We start from the raw sequence: 6292 nt of genomic DNA, 5'->3' as shown, positions 1-6292 counted from the left end.
CCAAAGAAGCACTCTGAATTCATGTTTATGTTATTTTAAAATAAGATGTTTTGCTAAACCCCCTGCTCTGCTTTGAAAATCTTAACTCACGTATTTTTGCTAGGAGGATGTAGCAAAAATGGCTCTTTTAATCTTCTGGCCATGTATGTGCACATTAAAAATGTCCCAGGGTGAAAAGTTACGTATCGGTTGCTAGTAAATGTGCTAATACTTGTGTTAAGCCTCTGACCATGCCCAGAGCAAACTAAGAGTTTTCAGAAGCCTGCTTGGAGTCAGACTGAAAGGGGTGCTCATCTAGACAAAAAACATTCTGTGTCTGTGAGGCAGACTTCTGAGTGCTTATTAAACATGACATAGGACTTCCTTTTCAATCCAGACTGGGAATGCAACATCAGAAGTATCTTTAAAGGAATCCAATCATATGTCTGAAGAATTATTTTATTGTACAGTATTTTAACAATATAACAACATTCCAGTCGTCTTTAGTTGAATACCAGACCTGGGGTCCCAGGCTCTGGAGACTTTCTGGAGTGAGAAATTAGAGCGTGTTATGGTACTTCTGTCAATTCTGTGATGTCTGATGTAAGTAACGACTTAAGTACACATCATCTCACAACCCTTATCTAGCCGACCCAGCCTCCATATTTAATAATAAAATCACATGCGCAATTCTTTTTAATGAAAAGTTTGCCAGGCTTGCATACTCTGTGGGAGCTTCATTAAAATTCCTGTGAGGAGAATGTAAATGTGATGGGAAAAGAATAAAGGCAGCAAATAAACAAAACAACGAAAAGCGTGGATTAAATTGAAATTGGCTCAGAAGAAGCCAACATGGCCTAATGCCAATAAACATTTATTCAGGGAATGCGCCATCTGAAGGACATGGCTCTTCTTGTAAGGACTTCAATGAGTGCAATGGGGAGAAAGAGATACCTATCTATCCCCTAAGAACAGAGAATAGTTGCTACTGGCATAAAGCACTTTATTATTTGTTGCTTGTTATTGCTGGCAGAAAAACCAAAACATATTGCTCCCCAGAATGTTGTTTTTGGTACCCGCGCTGTATTTTCAACCCATCCGTGGTCCAGCCATAATTAAAATGATTCCTTCTGCTAAACTAAACACCACAGAAGAAAATAGAACAAACAAACACCAGTGGCAATGAATAGATCCATGCTGGGCTTGGTATTGTCAGTGTCAGCCGCAATACCCACATCTGAGCAGCATCAGCATCTTCTGGAATGAAAGGAGAGAAGGAAAAAGAAGGGCAGCCCAAGAAAACCATTGTTTCTTTAGTGTGCTTCCCACAAACCAAATGGGGTTCTACTTAGGAGAAGACCTTTTCAAAAAGAAACAGAAGAGTACTGGTCGGGCAGCTGCTACAACAGCCCTGCTCTAGTTTCCATGAGTTGATCAACAGATCTAAGAGATAAATTTATGGAGGATATGTACAATCAATGGCTATTAGATCTAAGAGCCAGCAGGGTCTATGCTGTGAGAAGGTACTATGCAGTACAACAATTGCTACAAGAAAAGAGAAGCTAAATGCTACAGCTAGGATTAAAATCATGGGATGGAGCAAGGTAGCAAGGAACAGTAAGGGAGAACGAAGTGGAAGTGAGATAATAGAACAGAAAAGAGGAAGAGGAGAAAACAGGATGGGAGAAGAACAGGGTAGGAGGGGAAGCAAGCCAGAAGGAGAGAGATGAAGGAATGGGGAAGAGATAAGAAAAAGATCAAGCAGTTGTACCTGTAGTTTATATTTTCAAATAAGGAGAAGGCTTGGAAGAGGAAGATAAAAGACAGAACAAATGAGAGGGAAACAAAATACTTAATAGAGTTAGGGAACAAAGAAAAAGGAGAGGGTGAGAGAGAGTGGGAACAGGAAAAGGGAGCTGGAACTAGATGAAATAAAGTCATGAATAAAGGGTAAAAAGAAAATTCCTTAAAACTCACCCATAGCTGACATGTTATTGTGCATCCTGGCTGATGTTCTGTACCACAGCGCTGTACGTTTGGGGGAAAACCTGTGACATAAAATTACTGCTAAGAGAATTTGAGTCCGATCACTTCGTATCGCTGCAGTTGGTTGGCCTTGTAATTAGCATAGTGGGGCATGTAGTTTTAAAAGGCAGAAGCCACAGTGACAAGTAAAAATTGTTCCTGATTTCCAATCTCTAATTTGAGACAGTTGGGGAGGTTTAAAATTAAATACGTAAACCAGGAAGGAGACTTAGGCCTTGATTCTGTGCCTGATGTGGGTTAAACCTCTGAGCAAAGCCGCTCACATGCTTAAAGTTAAGCATATGCTAAAGTGTTTTTGCTGAATCAAGGCCTCGCAGCGGGACAGCCACAAAGAAGGAAGCACTGGTAGCTTGGCTGGAGAAATCTTGAAGAGACTGGCTCTACCCGTCACCATAATTGCTATCAGCCTGCCAGCCAAGCTTTCAGACTCAAGACTGAAAAAGATAAGGGTGAAGGTTAATGCATTTGTTAGCATTATGCTTCTTTGGTACTGGCCATCCAGGGGAAACGATCCACACAATCCACTGCAGCTTCTCCCAGGGAGACAGATCCAAGACAGAAGTTGGTCCAAGATATTACCTCACTCACTTTGTCTCACAAAACAAATATTGAGAGAGAGGAAAAAATCACCATCTATCTAGAGGAGAATGAAATCTGAGCAGCAAGCATGAAAGGGACTATGCAGAAAATATATTGAGTCAGGCAACCCTGATTGCTTTTTTAATAGAATTACAAATTTAGTGGATGGAGGGAATCCAGGAGCTGTCATGTATTTGGATGACAGTAAAGCATTTGATACAGCGCCTCATGAAATCTTTCTTGAAAAATTAATTCAAGTCAGTTCAGACAGGAGGACTAACACTGATGGCGGGGGGGGGGGGGGAAGGGGCTGACACTCAGGTAAGCCCCTTGTTGAAAGAACCAGCTTTTTGGGCATGGAAAGGAGACTCTCCGTTTTCATATAAAATAAATAAGTCTCTAGTGAAGAACTTTTCCCTTGCAAAGATACCCTGGAAAGTGTAATCTAATGTAATCCAATGCAAACCAATAGCAAAAGTTGATAGCAGCATGCAGAAGGACACCACTTCTGCTGTGGAAGCTAGGGGGCCTAATGGTTCCCCATCCACTTAAAGACTTTGATAGGGATTTTCAGAAGCAGTCAGCATTGGCCTAATTCTGCTGAATTAATGGTAAACGTAGTTAGTCTGACAGCGGAGTGGGGAGTGTATCCCAAAGAATCATCTATATCGTCCTTCCCAAATTCTGAGGCCGGCCCTGTGCATAATGGTAAGACAGTCATGGACAGAAATTGGTTGCATTTGTCTGGGAAAACAGCAAAAATTGTTCTGCGGCTTGTCCCAAACTACAAATTCTAGCTCTGCTGGTTAAAATGGCCACCCCTCTCTGACTGCCCAAAATCAGGGTTGCCATCTGCAGCAGCTACTGCAAGAGGAATACCTTCCTTGTGTCTCCTACCAGTGACTCTAAACTCATCAAGTGGTCCCTGCAAGCCCCTCCACCAGCTGTTCAGCAGAGCAGAAGGAGGAGGAGAGGAGACTGAGCCAAGCTACTGCTGGGAGTCTTTAGCCTCTCCAGCCTGTCTGCCTTCACTCTGAATAGCTGGTGCTGAGAGGAAGCTTGGTGCCCTATTCCCCAATCCACCAACCTGCTCCCACCAGAGACCAGAAGCTAGAGGAGATCTTCCCCCCATAAGAACTAAGTGGGTCTCTCTCCGCAGCTGACCACGCACCACACAGTCAAGGACTGAGGGATACCTTGACTGCCACTACAGCTCCCAATAATGGCTACTGGACAATCCCCCTGCTGTAAGGAAATGCTGCCAGGTAAAGGAGCATCAATGAGATGCTGAGAGGAGAGTTTAGTGAGTAAAGCAGTACTGGAGAGGGAAGTAAAGGACTGACAGATAGGAGAGTGGGGAGCTGATGGATTTATGAGGGTAAGAGGGCAGGAAAGGGTGAGGGAACAGTGTGGAATGAATGGATCTGGGGAGGGGAGAGGGGGCAGAGGAGGGTATTTTACCCAGGGAGCATCACCTGTATCAATGAGTGAGGAGGAAAATTGTAGAAAGGAGCTTTTTTGGCATAAATGTGTGGCCACAAATCACTGTGCACTGAAACCTGGCTAAAAGATCACACACAAAGGGGAACATAGCCCTAGTTAGACCAGGGGAGAGAGTTAACAGCCCACAGAGGGGAAACAGGGAGAGAACTTGTCTGAACTGCTAACTCAGGAGGAAGAGACCTCCAATTAAGAGGAAGGTCAAAAGAGGAGGCAGGCTGGAGCCAGGGCCCTGAGAAAGGGAAGAAGTAGCTTTTTTCTCTTCTTCCTGGGGAGGAGTGAGGGATTGGTGATCTAAGAATTCTGGGAAAGAACAGTTGAGCGCCTTTCCTTGCTACCTAGGAGAGTAGTATTGTACTGGCTGAGGGCCCATGAATCATAGACTATTGTGTATGGGTGTAGTCTGGAGGGGAATGGGGGACTTTGACCCCCCCCCCAAAACTGCAAGACTTGTCAGGTACCAAATTTGCCCTACCATGCGTGCCCCCATTGGTCTGTCTGAAGCTGCCCCCCAACCCCCCAAATATAGAAATCAAACTACACCTGTACTGTTGCTTTTGTTTAGACTTGGCAGAAGAAAAGCTAGGCCTTATGCATTTACGTTGAGGCCTAGCCAGCAAATGACCAACCTTTATGTTTGGTGCCCAGCAAAACACAGGCTGTTTACACGTAACTGAGCTATGCCTGAAAAGCCCTCTTGGGTGTGTGAGCCTTAACGAAGTGGAACTGTTTTTTATTTTTCTTGGTTCATCCCTAATGAAGATAAGGAAGGAACTGTGCAATGATCTGATGGTAGCCTAGGCCCTGTGATGAATACCCACATAAATGAGGGTAGCCATGTGAGGCATCTAGTAGGCCAAAATTATACTACCTGGCCAGCCTCCTGGAAAAGGGTAACAATAATGGGCAATGGAATGAGTTGGGTGAGGTGGCTAGTAGAAAGTACCACAAAGATCTGTATTAGTTATGGTATTAAGATCTTCATTAATGATCTGAAATAGGGAGTAAACAGTACGTTAATGAAATTTGCAGATAATCCTCATACAGGATGCGATATAAACACCAGCAGGGAAAGGGAAATACTACAAAGGAATTTAGGTGCAGATTTACAAAGGTATTTAGGTGCCTCATGGGATTTCTAAAAGCATCTAAGTGAGGTATGCATCTAGCCCCCATTCACTTTCAATGAGACTTAGGTTCCTAAGTGCTTAGGTCACTTTTGAATACAGCACTTAGACTCCTAAGTCATTTATATGTTTTTGAAAATTTTACCCTAAGAGTAGAAAAATAAGTTTAAAAGTGAGATTCTGTTTGGAGTGTAAGCTAGTACCTCTGGGGGAAAAAAATCGGAAATTCATATTCTCGATGGAGCAGAGAAGCATGGGAAGCAGGCAGACACCCAAGGATGACATCTGTGCCCCAGTAGGACAGAGAAGCTTGGTCTGGGCTTGCTTCTCAAAGAATACATTTCAAAGATTTACTGGGCTACAAAGACTGGGGTTTCTGTTGGAGTATGCCTTCTGACACGACAGATAGACATACAATTGGGGTATCCTATGTCTTCAGACACGACCAACGGACATACAGGAATACATGGAGACTGGAGTCTGGTTACGGTTGTGCGTTTATTGTAACAGAAGCTCAGCTACACCCTGCAGAAGCATATCTGTACTGCCCGTTCACCTCCCCCACATCCCAAGAGTAAGCACCGAGATGCTTTTGCGTTTCCCCTTTATTGTAAACATCAGCCCTCTCCCTCCCCCAGGTGGGCAGTTCTGGTCTCGATCTCGGCCCAATAATTGCCCTCTAATTTCCCTGCTAAATCCTCCACCCCATTCATGTTTACCTTTGCGATGACCTTAGTTTTGAGCACTTGGGTGTCTTTAGTCAGTCAACACCTGCAAGCTTGTGCTTTTGGGGTTTTCCATGTGCATCTCTGCTGGCTTTTTACCACGCAGGCTTGATGAAGCCTAGTGATAACTCCCCACAGTTTGAACCTCAAATAATAAGCAACTGAATCAACTGATTTGATACAGTTTTATAATACAGTAATAGTGTAAATAGTAAGGTCTCTTATGAGAGCCTGTGACACACTGGTTATTGATATAATTGTGAAATGTATGTGTTAACACTATCTGAGGAATTATAGATACTAACTGATATTATGCTTTAAAGTCTGTGACCAAAC

Source organism: Trachemys scripta, chromosome 4, assembly GCF_013100865.1.
Source record: "Trachemys scripta elegans isolate TJP31775 chromosome 4, CAS_Tse_1.0, whole genome shotgun sequence".
Lineage (NCBI taxonomy): Eukaryota > Metazoa > Chordata > Testudines > Emydidae > Trachemys > Trachemys scripta.
This window is presented reverse-complemented; position numbering follows the sequence as displayed.